Source organism: Saccopteryx leptura, chromosome 3, assembly GCF_036850995.1.
Source record: "Saccopteryx leptura isolate mSacLep1 chromosome 3, mSacLep1_pri_phased_curated, whole genome shotgun sequence".
Taxonomy (NCBI): domain Eukaryota; kingdom Metazoa; phylum Chordata; class Mammalia; order Chiroptera; family Emballonuridae; genus Saccopteryx; species Saccopteryx leptura.
In genome coordinates, this window is record NC_089505.1 from 23415823 (window position 1) to 23431465 (window position 15643).

Sequence of the window (15643 nt, forward strand, 5' to 3'; positions counted from 1 at the left end):
TTTCGCCAATAGTTGCCAAATAACTATAATTGTTGCAGAAAACATATTAAGTGAAACTAGGAGTATATTTTATGGGAGACTCTCTTCTCTACCTATTATAGACTCTTTATGCCCCTACACAATGTGTTTGAGAGTTAAGACTTCATGCAAAGTTTTCCATTCCCTCATTCGCTCCCTCACTTGGGGAAAGGATTAATGCATTTGTTTGCTAAACTGAGAAAAGAATGATAGTCCATGAGCCCCAAAGATTAAATAATACATAATTCTATCAGTGTAAAATGTAGGCAACATAGTTTCTAAGGTATCTCTTTCTGTGTCTTTCTTCTCCTTCTCCTCTTTCACCCTTCTTCCTTGTTCTTCCTTCTCCTTTTCTTCTTTCTTCCTTCTTTTCCCCACTCCTCTGCCACCCTGCTTCTTTTCCTTCTTCTCCTCACCCTCTCTCTTCCTTTCATGAATTGCAAGAAGTGATCAGACTTATCCTTGATTTTCTCAGTTGGGCAGTATGTAGACATGCTTTGGAAAGCCATTTTCCCCAACTTCTCTGATTATTTTTAAGTTGGTGAACCAGTGTGATCTGCATTCTTGGTCTGAGTTTGGTAATACAACTTTACAAATACTGAAGATGATAAAACATTTTCATTTGTACTGACTTAACCTTTTTAAAATGAGAAAATAATCAGAAATATTACTTATTGAATAAACACAATAATACTTTATATACGTTAAGATTTCTAATATGTTACTCCACATTATTTTGGGAGCTTTGTGATCCAAAATAACTTGTAACAAAAAAAGTATCTGTTTCGGAGAGTTGATATTTTGAACTATTAAGTAGTTTTCTTTTCATAGACTCACTTGTCTTTGTTTTATAAAGTGAGATTTTGTATTTTATTTTTCTAATTGAAACATTCAAGTTCAAACCATAAGCTTATATAACAACACATAATGTCATGCATGGGACATAGCATCGTATTACCAGAGTGGGGGTTGGCGGAGGCCCAAACCAAGGATTGAGTTGATATCTAGTATCTATCAACTGTGGTGGTATTATTTATTTGAAATGTGACTACACTCCTAAAATAGAAATTTTAAAAATTAGTTACAAGATGTCTGAGAAAAAAACAAAAAGAATAGAGAAGACTTTTTTGGTTTGTTTGTTTTGTTGTTAATTTGGTTTTTAATTAGAACAAATTATGCTATACTGTTATTTTGCCCTTGAGGAACAGTGTCATTTGATTAAGTTGCACTGGATTACTTATGGCCAGATAAATCTTTGACATACCACTTGACTTCTCTAGTTCTCATTTTCTTTATATGCTCAATGATAAGGTTAAATTAAAGCACTAATTTTTCTTGACATGTGTAACTTTCTTAATTTTCTTAATGTTTGAAAGATCTAAACTTAAAGTGACATGTTTGTATTCTTTCAAATAAAGTATATCTTCACATAGATATCACTAATAAATAACAAGTAAAGTATTTTCTAAGCTGATATTTCAAGTCTCATAGCACTTCCAATTTAATATTCTTACAATAATAATAAGACCTTGTTCTATAACAAAGAAATGTAAAATAGTAAATAAGGACATATTTAATACTTTTTGCTATATATGTTTATTTTAGTTTCAGAAATAATGACTACCGGCAGTTTCTTCTGAATTTATATGTTGAACTATGATTTACTTGTGTGTAATAAAATAAGTCTAGTAGATATTATAAATATGCTGATAAAATGCATTTTAATACAGCTATATCTTAGTTATTGTCCTTATGAATCCACACTGACATATACACATAGAACGGAATGCGTGCTCTCTGAATGGGAGATTGTATATTCAACTGTTAAAATCACATAACAAAAGTGATATCAAAAATTATTTTAATTAATGATATTTCATATCAGAAAATAATAAAAATATCTACTGTGTTTTGAGGAATTGATATTTCCCAGTTACTGTGGTGGGTGTTTTACATATATGATCTAAGGCTCTCACTATCCTGCAGGATGTGCTTCCAAAGCTTACAGGTAAGGAAGTGGATGGTTATAAACGTTGAGCAATGCACTCAAAGTAACACAAAACACTAAAATTCAAACTGAGTTGTCTGGTTCCAGATCCTATAAATTAATTATACCACTAAAATTATTTTTATATAAAAAGGAAACTGTAAAAAGAGATGAGAAGGGAGAAAAGAGGAGAATGACAAAAAGAAAGAGGAAGATTCAGAGGAGGAAAGGGCAAAGAATGGAAAGAAAGATGAGAAAGCAAAGAAGTCTCATCAATCACACAGATTATACCCATCTCATTTCAGAGAGACCTTTACTTGAGTTTATAAAAATGTGTATGAATTTATAAAATCATTAATGAGTATACTAGTTGTTTGCATTGGTTTTAAAAATGATCCTGAGTACCTAAGGACAGTCTATTAAATTTCCCTGCACCACAGTGAAGATAGGCAGCATGATAAACCAGAGCTCTTAGCAATTACTCTCAGAAACCTTCATTTTTAAATTCTTATTTTATAGAGAGAGGGAGTTTTAGAACTATAAAAGGATATTTTCATATATCTTTGTTTTGAAATGTTATCCTCTATTATTTCCTTCCCTTATTGTGCCCCCTTGTGGTAAGTATGTGTAACTTGTCCTCTGGGACAACTTTTATTTTCTTTCTTAATTAATTGGAATGGCATTGGTTTGCAAAACCATGCAGGTTTCAACTATACAACTTAATAAAACATCATCTTCACTGTATCGTGTGTCTATAGTCCCAAGCCAAGTCTTTTTCTGCCTCCATCCCGCCCCCATCCACCTCCAAATAAAGGGCCTAATATTTAATATACAGTATTTATTTCTAGCATAAATTATATTAAAATTTAAAATTTAGCAATCTCATTTAATAATTTGTTTTAAAATGGCCCTGGCCAGTTGTCTCAGTGGTAGAGCATTGACCGAGCATGTTGATGTCCCAGGTTCGATTCCCAGCCGGGGCACACAAGAGAAGCGCCCCTCTGCATCTCCACCTGTCCCCCTCTTGCTCCTCTCTCTCTTCCTCTCTCTCTCTCCTCCTCCCCTCCTGTAGCCATGGCTCAATTAAAGTGAGCTGGCCCTCAGCACTGAGGTAGGCTCCATGACCTTCACTACTGGTGCTAAAAAAAAAAAAAAAAAATGGTTTTGGTTGAAATGGAGCAAGAGCCCCAGATGGGCTTGCCAGGCGGATCGCAGTCTGGTTGCCTGTGGGAGTTTGTCTCTGCCTCCCCTCCTCTCACCAAAAAAAAATTTTTTTTTAAATTGTTTTAAAATGTAATATAGTGTGAAAGGAAAAAAAAAGATTGATATAACATTCTTTAAAAGCATTTTCATCTATTAACTGTACAAATATATATTTGGCAATTATATATGATATTTATCTTATTGAAATACATATATTGACATATATATTTATATGTACACACAGTAATTAAAGTTTAGTGTTAAATATCTACAAATGGGAAGTACTATTAAAAATGTTATGGTCAGTCCTTAGCTGGTTGGCTCAGTGGTAGAGCATCAGCCTGGCGTGTGGAAGTCCCAGGTTCAATTCCTGGCCAGAGCACACAGAAGAAGCCCCATCTGCTTCTCCACCCTTCTCCCTCTCCTTTCTATTTCTCTCTTCCCCTCCTGCAGCCAAGGCTCCATTGGAGCAAAGTTGGCTTGGGTCCTGAGGATGGCTCCATGGCCTCTGTCTCAGGTGCTAGAATGGCTCTGGTTGCAATGGAGCAACGCCCCAGATGGGCAGAGCATTGCCCCCTGGTGGGCATGTTGAGTGGATCCCACTTGGGCAAATGAGGAAGTCTGTTTCTCTGCATCCCTGCTTCTCACTTCAGAAAAATTAAAAAAAAAATGTTAGTCATAAAAAGGTTTAGCTAAATTATAAGTATGAATCAGGTATGTTTAGGGTAGACTTGATTCAAGTACAGTAGGAAAACCATTTTCTCAAGGTTATATAAAGTTAGCTGTTATCAATTGCTTTTTTTAAGGTTAACATACATCAAAAGCATCAAAGCCACCATGGTATAAAATAGCCTGGAGAAATCTACCTTTAACGACCATAAGACTGAGAAACACAATACAAAAGGAAAAGAAGCAGATTGATAAGTGTTTTATTTGCTAGTAGAGCTATCTATGTCTTTCAAAATTTTTTACTTCTTTTTTCACTTTTCTTTTTGGTTGTGTAACCTGTTCCATTTCAAAAGAGCCTTGCCTACAAATGTCAGTACTACTTTTATTTTTATTGCTAATTCTTGAGAGTTCAAGTTATTTTCTCAGAACTCAAAGAAATCATTTTTCTGGACAGATTTTTTGATACTCATCTTGAAAAGCTGGATAGAGTCATGCATTTATTCAATGAATTTTAATTAGTATAAACTTGATATTGACCAAAACCCCAGACATATAAAGGTAAACAAGGACCTCATGGAAATTACTATATGATAATGTAATAGTGAGAGCACTTATTCCATAAGAAGTCAGAGAAATATAAAATAAAACAAAAAAGAAAAATGAAACATCAGAGTATATTGCATATAGGAAGCTTAAATATTATTTTCTGGAATCATAGTTTGTATATAGATTTATCTGAATATGTTCTGGGTTATAATAAAAAAAAAGTCTTACTATTGGTCATGTTTGAGTATCACCACAGTTAACCTGATGAAGGTATTCCATATCATAGAAATAAAGTTATTTAAACTCCATTGCTAGTCAAGATTAGCATGGTTCACCTGACCAGGTGGTGGTGCAATGGATAGAGTGTGGGACTGGGATGTGAAGTTCCCAGGTTCAAAACCCCAAAGTTGCTGGCTTGAGGGTCAAGATTAGCATAGTTCGCCTGACCAGGTGGTGGTGCAATGGATAGAGTGTGGGACTGGGATGTGGAGGACCCAGGTTCGAAACCCCAAAGTTGCTGGCTTGAGGGTGGGCTCATCTGGTTTGAACCAGGCTTGCCAGCTTGAGCCCAAGGTCACTGGCTTGAGCAAATGGTCACTCGGTCAATGAACAACTAAGGTGCTGCAACAAAGAATTGATGCTTCTCATCTTTCTCCCTTCCTGTCTTTCTGCCCCCATCTGTTCATCTCTCTGCCTCTGTTCAAAAAAAACAAAAAAAGATTAGCATGGCTCAAAAACTTGCCACAGCAGAAGATAATGATTATTATACTTTTCAAGATTATTAAGTCAATGGTTCTCTTGGAATTTAAAAGGCATTGTTATTTGATAATTCATGTCTCTCCTGCTGGTGGCACTGTAAACATAAGAAAAACTTATGAGAAAAAAGTACTTTATTTAAAAATTATAAATTCACAAATTGAGTGATACCTGTTGTTGAAAATTCCAGAGGAGCACTTTATACCTCTTAGAACCATTATATTCTTAACTTTGCTAAAATATGTTTCTATGCTATATCTTCACTGGAAAATAAAGATTTCTTGAATTCATTTGAAATTCTTGTGTGTGTGTGTGTGTGTGTGTGTGTGTGTGTGTGTGTGTGTGTGACAGAGAAAGGGACAGATAAGGACAGACAGGATGGGAGAGAGAGGAGAAACATCAATTCTTCATTGTGGCACCTTATTTGTTCATTGATTGCTTTCTCATATGTGCCTTGACTGGGGGGCTACAGCAGACTGAGTGACCTCTTGCTCAAGCCAGCGACCTTGAGCTCAGGCTGGTGAGCCTTGCTCAAACCAAATGAGCCCGTGCTGAAGCTGGTGACCTCCGGGTTTCAAAACTGGATCCTCTGTGTCCCAGTCCAATGCTCTATCCACTGCACCACTGCCTGGTCAGGGAGCTGAACTACTTTTTAAAGTTACTGAATTCCAATAGCCTATTTTCTCATCAAGTTTTTGGTGGAAAATAATCACTGCCTTCTGTCTTAGGCTTCTACCCATAGCATGGTCTATTATAGCAACAGCTAATAGCAATGGTAAGAGACAATTCATAAAATCAATAGAAAGGCGTTAATGTGGTGATCTGTTTAGAAACTTTATTCCCTTAATTGTTTTCAATTCATGACGTGTTTTTGTAGCAAGTAAACTGTACAATGAAAAAGGTAGAAGCAGTGAAGAAACAGTATTAGAAGATGCTTGCTGGAGTGTCAATTAGGGTCTTTGAAAAAATAGTCCTTCCGTTAGACCGAATAAGATAAAAAATAATTGATCTGGTACAGCTAATTCAGACAATGATGAAACATTGAGATTTAAGCAAAATAAAAGCAAACATTTATACAAGAAGTGATCTAAAATAGACTATATATAAAAATTAAAGATTTATGTTATTATCACTACAAATGATGTTTGATGGTGAAAGTCCACTTTTGATCCTTAAAGCAATACGCATATCTACACATAATATAAATATTGTGTTAGCTACATTGTCAAATACAAAATACAACTAAGCATACTGATAGGGACTGAGGGTAACACGAACAAATTAGGAGTGCCAATTTCTTCCATCTATGTGTGCGTGTTGCACTTTAACTCCTCTATAGAAAATTTTTATTTTTACTCTTTCTTTACCTTAATAATATCAATCTATATACAAAGCATTTGTAATTTTTCTTTGGCTTTTCACAAAATCATATTTGCTCATAAACAATATTTTCATATAACAAGTAGCTTTAAATGCAAAGAACAGAAACTTCCACTTAAAATCTGCTTGTTTCATTGTTTCAGCAAGGCAAATGAGCAGCACAGGTAAAACTTAAACCATGTGCAAAAAAAAAAAAAAAAGAAGAAAAAAAAAGAAATAATACTGTGTCCTATCAAAGCTGTTCTTTGTAATTCTTCAACACAGTTATATACCTTTTCATGTTAATATCATGATCAGCAAATTACAAATCATAGAAACATAATGGCATATCTGTATTATGCATTATTCAGTTATCTAGAAAGTAAGATTAAGCTTTAATTTGTCTGTAATTATCTCAGCTCATCATTATATCCTAGATAATTGTGTTGATTCCTAAGCTCACAAACATTATTTAGACCAAGCGATCAATAGTAAAATGAATATTCAGATATGATCAGATGGCATTGGCAGGATTTTGATATAGATCAGCAAAAGTCCCTCAGAAAAATATAGGGTAGATGATGCTTTATATTAATATTATTCTCAATCTATGTTTAGATGGCAATGAAATATCTTCTTTGTTCAACACAATTGCATGCAATGAAAATAGACTTAAATCTACCATCTTTAATTGCCATCCTGATGGTAAATTCATTTAGTTATTTAATCAAAAGACTCATGTTTGGTGTTCTGCAGCCCCACCTCATTTTATAAAATTAATACTTAATTTTTTTAGAGCAGCAAAATTGAGTGGAAAGGACAGCAAATTCCCACATACCTCCTGCTTTTCCCCACACAAACTGTCCCCCACCATCACCATCCCGGACCAGAATGTTACATTTGTTGCCACTAATGAAGCTACACTGATTCATCATTTTCACCTCAAGTTCTTATTTACATTAGTATTCACTCTAGGTGTTATACATTTTTATGGGATTAATAAAAGTATCATGACATGTATCCACCTTTATAATACCATACAGAGTATTTTCACTGTGGCAAAACCCTGTGTTCCCTGTATTTATCTTTATTCCCCCTAAGTCCTTGAAAACACTGACCCTTTTATTGTTTCCATAATTTACCTTTATCAGGTCACATAGTGAGAATCACACAAGTACCCTTCTCGGAATGGCTTCTTTCACTTAGCAATATGCATGCACATTTCCTCCATGCCTTTTCATGGCTTGACAGTTCATTTATTTTTAGTTCTGAGTAGTATTCAAATGTCTGGATATATCACAGTTTATCTGTTCACCTACTGAAGGACGTCTTGGTTGCTTGCAAGTTTTGTCAATCATGAATAAACCTGCTATAAACACCGGTGTGCACATTTTTACATGGACGTAAGTTTCCACTACTTTTTTCACTACTTGTGATATATATCCAGGAGTGCAATCATATAATAAAAGAATGTATAGTTTTTTAAAGAGGTATGAAGCTGTCTTCAAAAGATGCTGTACCATTTTGTATTCCCACCAGTAATGAATGAGATTTCCTGCTACTCCATATCCTCACCATTATTTGGTGATCACACTTGAGTTAATTTTGTCAACACTGCAGAGAAAGGAGGCACAAATATCAATTAAGAAACTAAGAAATCAAGGCAAAAATTAGAATGTCTCTTACATAGGTGGTAGCAACTAAACTGTTTAGAAATACAGGACAAAGAAATAATTTAAGATATAAATACAACATATTTGGTGATTGACCAGGTTTGTAGAGAGAAGAGATAAAAATAAAGTAAAGAAGGTATCAGTATAGTGTTGGGCAGATAAAATGTATTATGCTTACTTTGTTAAAGATGACGCTGCCCACGTGGAGGCCGTTGCCCAGGTGATATTAATGTGTGTTGGGAGTGGGCTGTGGGCAGGCAGAATCCTTGTAGCCTAGGGCTTGGTTTTAGGACTAAGCCTTTCCCACCCTTTTTGATGTGGGGTGGTACAATCCAATCATGCCTCAGAGAAGTGACTTTGTATTAGACTTCCCTGTTTTGTATATTGGATTAAGGGTTATGAATCTACACTATAAAATGGGGGCAGAACAGGAGCTTGCTCTCTTGGTTCCTGAGATTATCATTAGAGGAGAGAGCAGAAAGGAGAGCAGAGAGAGGCCACATGGAGGAGGCCAGGAGAAGCAGTGTAAAGCCAGTATCCATGGCCAGGGCCAGCATCACAGCTGCCTGGCCTATGCAGGTTCGCATTGGATTCAGACAGTCGGTAAAGAAACAATGGAGCCAAAAACTGGTGGGCCATAGTCTTTAATCCTAGCTTGCACCCGGCGGGCAAGTAAAAACATACACTGCGCTCCAAAACCCACTCACATTCAGTGCTCACAAAGCCACTGACTTATCCGAGTTTCCTAGAATCAAAGGTTTCTAGCTCACCAGCCTTATTCTCCTCAGTACTCCATCTCCTTCCTTATCCCAGATAAAAACTCTGCACAAACTGGCATCTCACTCAGCACTCCGCCATCTTGGCTGCTTCTCCTGGCCACATGGCCTCTTTCCGCTCTGTGCTCTGCTCCCTCTGCTCTCTCATGCTAATCATCCCAGGAACCAAGAGCCCAAACTCTCGTTCTGCCCCCATTTTATACTGTAGCTTCACAACCTCTAATCCAATATACAAAATAGGGAAGTCTCTAATACAAAGTCACTTCTCTGAGGCATGATTGGATTGTACCATCCCACATCAAAAAAGGGTAAGGAAAGGCTTAATTCCAAAACCAAGCCCCAGGCTACAAGGATTCTGCCTGCCTTTAGCCCACCCCAACACACATTAATATCACCTGGGCGACGGCCTCCTCGTGGGCAGCGTAATCCTTAACAAAGTGAGCATAATACATTTTATCTGCCCAACAAGCAGCCAAGATGGCGAAGTGTTGAGTGAGAAGCCAGTTAGTGCAGAGTTTGTGCAGTGAGAAGGAAGGAGATGGGGAACAGAGGTAAATAAGTCTGGTGAGCTAGAAACCTTTGATTCTAGGAAACTCGGATAAGTCAGTAGCTTTGTGAGCACTGAATGTGAGTGGGTTTTGGAGCCCAGTGTGTGTTTTTACTTGCCTGCCGGGTGCAAGCTAGGATTAAAGAGGTTTGCCCATCAGTTTTGGCTCCATTGTTTCTTTACCGACTGTCCGAATCCAATGTGAACCTGCATGGGCCAGGCTGCTGTGATGGTGGCCCAGGCTAGGCTACTGGCTTTACATATAGGAATGCCTGATATCCCAGTAGAGCCCAAGCTCTATGTTGATCAGGTGTCCCTGATTCGACTTCCCCGTGCAGTGGGACACTCCTGCTGCTTATTAGCAGGCCTGATAGCCTCTTCGAGACTACTCCTGAGGTGACTATGAGGATGCTACTTATCAGTGCTGACACTAACTGCCACTGGAGGAAAAACATGAGAAAACACACAAGTTAGTTGCAAGAATCACACAGGCAGTTTATTACTCACAAATCCTTTTGGCGTGCCTGGGTTAAATTTAAGGGAGCCCTTTGGTGCTCCTCTCGGCTGTCTTTGGTCAGAGCTCAGAACAGCTTGGAGACAGTCCACGTTCATGTTGGAGTCTGGGTGACTACCACAGCAGGAGGGCCCCTCAGCTTTTGTACCTTTTCTGGCCAAAGCCTTCTAACAGGTGTTAATCTACAAGATTATCATCTCAAACCACCTTGTTCCAGAGTTCCTCCCAGGAAACCCTTTTTATGTTAATCTACTGAAATGTCACATCAAGCCACTTTTAAGATGTTCCTAGGGAAGCTTCTTGTTTATGTTAATTTACAAAGTTATGACGTCAAGCCACTTCTTATTTATGTATAACTTCACACACACACTAACTGGGCCCTGCTGGAAAGTCAGAGTCTGTTTACCACATCTGCACACACTATCTTAATTCCTATCCAGACGGCATAACTTTATTTAATTTCCTTAACTAATTTTAATATTATATCTTAATTACTTTTATATATCTTCCATATGTTTTACATTTATATATATTTAATTACTACATTATATTACTATAACACCTGATTATTAAAAAAATACATCACATACAGTTAAATTGAATTTCAGTAAAAATGAATAAATGTTTTTAGTGTGAGTATGCCTTATGGTCAATCTAAACATATACAAAATTATTTATTTTTTTCTCTGAGATTCGAATTTAACTGTGTTTTACGTTTTATCTAGAAACCCTATATGTATTGAATTGGAAATTTCTAAAATGGTATGTGTTGGGCGGATAAAATATATTATGCTCACTTTGTTAAAGATAGTGCTGCCCATGTGGAGGCTATCACCCAGGTGATATTAATGTGTGTTGGGGCAGGGCTGTGGGCAGGCAGAATCCTTGTAGCCTGGGGCTTGGTTTTAGGACTAAGCCTTTCCCACCCCTTTTGAAGTGGGGTGGTGCAATCCCATCATGCCCCAGATAAGTGACTATGTATTAGAGACTTCTCTATTTTGTATATTGGATTAAAGGTTTGGATTTCTTACACTATAAAATGGGGGCAGAACAGGAGCTTGCTCTCTTGGTTCCTGAGATTAGCATTAGAGAGCAGAGAGCAGAGAAAGGCCACATGGAAGAGGCCAGGAGAAGCAGCCAAGATGGCGGAGTGTTGAGTGAGAAGCCAGTTTATGCAGAGTTTGTGCAGGGAGAAGGAAGGAGATGGGGAACAGAGGTGAATAAGTCTGGCGAGTTAGAAACCTTTGATTCTAGGAAACTTGGATAAGTCAGTAGCTTTGTGAGCACTGAATGTGAGTGGGTTTTGGAGCCCAGTGTATGTTTTTACTTGCCCGCCGGGTGCAAGCTAGGATTAAAGGTGTTGAACCATCAGTTCTTGGCTCCATTGTTTCTTTACCGACAGTCCGAATCCAATGAGAACCTGCATGGGCCAGGCTGCTGTGATAGTAGCCCTGGCCTTAGATACTGGCTTTACAGTATGTTTGTTTTAATATAATGACTTTAGAGTTGAAGAGGATAACAACATATTAAATTCAGAGTAGGTGTTTTGGACATATGGGTCTAGATTTCAGGAGAAAAGATCTTTTTAGTAAATCTACTGATACACAAATAAATCTTAAAACAATACAAATTATTATCTTCTCTCAGTGTAGTATATTGAATGATATTAAGAGAATCTGCGGCAGTGAGAGAAAACAATACTCACAGGATGAATAGAAGATTTATTGAATGCACAAAAACTTTGTGACCAAAGAAAAAAACAGGGTAAGCAGAACTGGTGTCACAAAAGTCAAAGAATATGAGCTATTTGAGAAGCAGGAATTATTAATAGAGTCAAGATCTTCCCTGTTCTTTGTGTTGAGCTCTCATCATTTTGTAAGTCTGTCTTAATCCTTGTGTATAATAAATGTTGCTGGTTCCCTTGCCATCCATAAAACAATCAGAGTCCCAGCTACCAGTACCTATAGCTTCTCTTTTTCCTCATGGGCAAAACATATGTCAACTCCCAAAGACAACTTGGCCCACAAAAAGGCCTAAAGTACTGAGAAAGCTATTCTTCAGAAAAGCAGCCCCATCCTATGGCTGAATGGAATATGTAAACATAGAAGCACTTTCATTACTACTGATTTCATATCCTTCATTGGCTTGCAGAGTTCTCCAGTTCTAATTAGGTTCCAATTACTCTCTATGGTAATTTACTTGATAACACAATTATCGTCATATTTACACATTTCACTTCTTCCTTTCCAGTCAGTGTTTCTTAGGCTCAAGAACTAAATAAAGAATTTATTGTCTCAGGGCTTGATTTTGGGTAAACCTAAGCAAAGATTCTTTAACAGAAATCTGATGGGTTGTTGTTTTTTGTCAGTTAAATCACAGCTATAATTAGAAAACATTAACCTTTCAGTCCATAGAATGTCCTAAGAAATTCTGAGCATGAAACTTTCTGTGTTTTCCATCTGTGCAAGATATCAAAAAGCACTGAGACAGTTAATGTAACTGACTTTAGATATATTGACATATAGTTTAAAAAAAATGAATGAAGAATAATATACCATGATAACACTAATCCAAAGAGAGCAGAAATACCTATATTAATTTTAAAGAAAGCAGACTTCAAATCAAGGAAAAATTTTAGGAACAAACAAGGATATTACATAATGACAAAGGGATCAATTCTTCAAAACGATATAACATACCTTATAGTAAATATCCTAACAACAGAGAATCAAAATATGTGAGGCAAAAATAATATACTTGCAGAAAGAAATGAATGTAGCCACTATTATAGCTGGAGAATTCAACTCTGTCAGACATGGACAGAGCTATCAGGCAGAAAATCACTAAGGACATAGTTGAACTCAATAGCACAATCAATCAGCTGGGAATAATAGACATCTATATTGTGCTTCATTTAACAACAGCAGCATACACATTCTTCTCAATCTCACATAGAAGATTCGCCAATAAACTATGTATTGTGCTGTAATACACACCTTAACAAATTTAAAAGAATAGAAATCAGACAATGTTTGCACTTGGACCACAATAGAATTAAAGTGGACATCAATAATACAAAGATAACTGAAAAATCCCACAATATATGCAGATTAAACAACATAATTCTAAATGACACATTTTATACTAATTGAATATGAAACCACAACACCAATCTTTGTGTTATATAGTGACAGCAGTACTGAGAGGGCAATTTATATCACTGAATACATATTACAGAAAAGAAAAAAAGATATAAAACTAATTATGTAAGTTTTCACTGAAGAAAACTAGGAAGATAAAGGACATTAAATCCAAAGTAAGCAGAAAAAAAAATAATATAAATTAGAACAGAAATTGACAAAATATTAAACTAGAAATTAATTGAAAAAGATCAGTGACACCAAAAGCCTATTATTTGGAATATAATTAAAATAAAAAGCCTCTAGCCAGGCTAATGAAGGAAAAAAGATGACTCAAATTACTAATATCAGAAATGGAAGAGGGTTATTGTTATTGATCCTATGGACTTTGATAAGATAATAAAAGAATCCTACACACAACTCTCTGCCTCAAATTTTGAAATATAGATAAAGTATTTTAATTCTTTGAAAAATACAGTTTGTCACAAAAAAATTTAAATCAGAATAAGTCTATATCTAATAAACAAATTGAATGAACAACTGACATTTCTAAACAGAAGCATCAGGCCCAGTATGTTCATTGGTTAATCTATTAAATATTTAAGAAAGAAATTTACCAGTTCTCTACAATCTCTTTCAGAGTATAGTAATAGAAGGAATTTTTTAACACATTCTACAAGACCAGATTATCTTAAAAACAAAACCAAATACATCGCAGAAAAGAAAAATATAGACCAATATCTTTCAAATACATAGATGGGAAAATCCTCAACAAAATATTAGCAAATAATTCAACAATGTATAAAAACCATACACAAGCGGGATAATTCACAGGTTTGTGAGACTGGTTAAACACTTGAAAGTCAGTTAATGTAACCCTTCACATGAACAAGCTAAAGAAAAACCACATGATTATATCAATAGATGCAGAAAATCATCTGTCAAAATTCAATTCCCATTCATGATAAAAAGCAATGAGTAAAGCATGAGTAGAGGAGAACTCCATCTACTTGATGAAAATAAATACAGAAAATAGCTAATAAAGAGTGAGAGATTCCAAGCTTTCCCACTGAGATCAGTAACAAAGCAACAATGTCCCTTCTTGCCATTTCTTTTTAACATCATTCTGAAAGTTATAGCTAATGTAAAAGGCAATAAATAAATAAATAAATAAATATTCAGATTGGGAAGAAGAAAAGAAAATCTTTGGTTAACAGATAACATGATTGTCTATGTAGGAAATCTGAAAGATTTGACCAAGCCAGCAACACCACCAATAGCAAACTCTTCTGGAACTAAGTGATTATAGCTAGATTGGTTAATATATAAAAGTCAATTGCTTTTCTATATACCATCAGTGAACAAGTGAAATTTGAAATGAAAAACACAATGCCATTTACATTAGTACTCAAAAATAAGACAGACACAAATATAACAAAATATGTATAAGATCAATATGAAGAAAACTGCAAAACTCTAGTGAATAAAATCAAAGAAGAAATAAAGACACGGACAAATATTCTATATTTATGTATAGGAGGACCCAATATTGTTAAGATGTCACTTCTTTCCAACTTAGTCTATATATTCAATGGAGTCCCAATTAAAATCCCAGCAAGATATTTTGTAGATATTGAAAAGATAAAAGAAAGACCCAGAAGAGCCAACCTAATAATTGCAAAAGAGCAAAGTTGGAAATCTGATGCTATCTGACTTCCAACTTAATATAAGAATTACAGTAATCAAGACATTGTTGTATTAGCAACAGAACAGAGAGATAGATCATGAAACAAAAGAGAGAGAATTAATCTATCAAAAAACACTTAAGTTGTTTCCATGTCTTGGTCACTGTGAATAATGCTGTAATGAACAGAGGGGTGCAAAGGTGTGTATGTCTTTGTGAATAAATGTTTTCAAATTTATGGGGTAGATAATTGAATAAAGATACACACACACTCATATAATGGAATACAACCATAAGAAAAGATGAAATACTGCCATTTGAAACAACATGTATAGACCTTTAGAGTACCAAGCTGAGCAAAATAAGTCAGAGAGAAAAAGTTAAGAACATATGACTTCACTCATATGTGAGATATAAACATGAAAGAAACAAATGAACAAATAATAAAAATGAAACTAAAATTTACAGATACAGACAACAGTGTGATTGATTGTTACCAGAGGGAAGGGGTGCAAGGAGGATAGTAAATTATAAATGGGGTCAAATATATGATGATGAAACATAATATGACTTTGGGTATTTATTGGGCACACAGTGCAATAATAAGATCATGTATCATAGCAATGTATTCTTGAAATCTATGTATCTTATTAACCAATGCTACCTCAATAAATTTAATAAAAAGAAAAAAGTTATAATGAAAAAAGAGATTTCAGAAGTAAACCATCATAAATATAGTCAACTGATCTTTAAAAAGGTCAGATAATACAA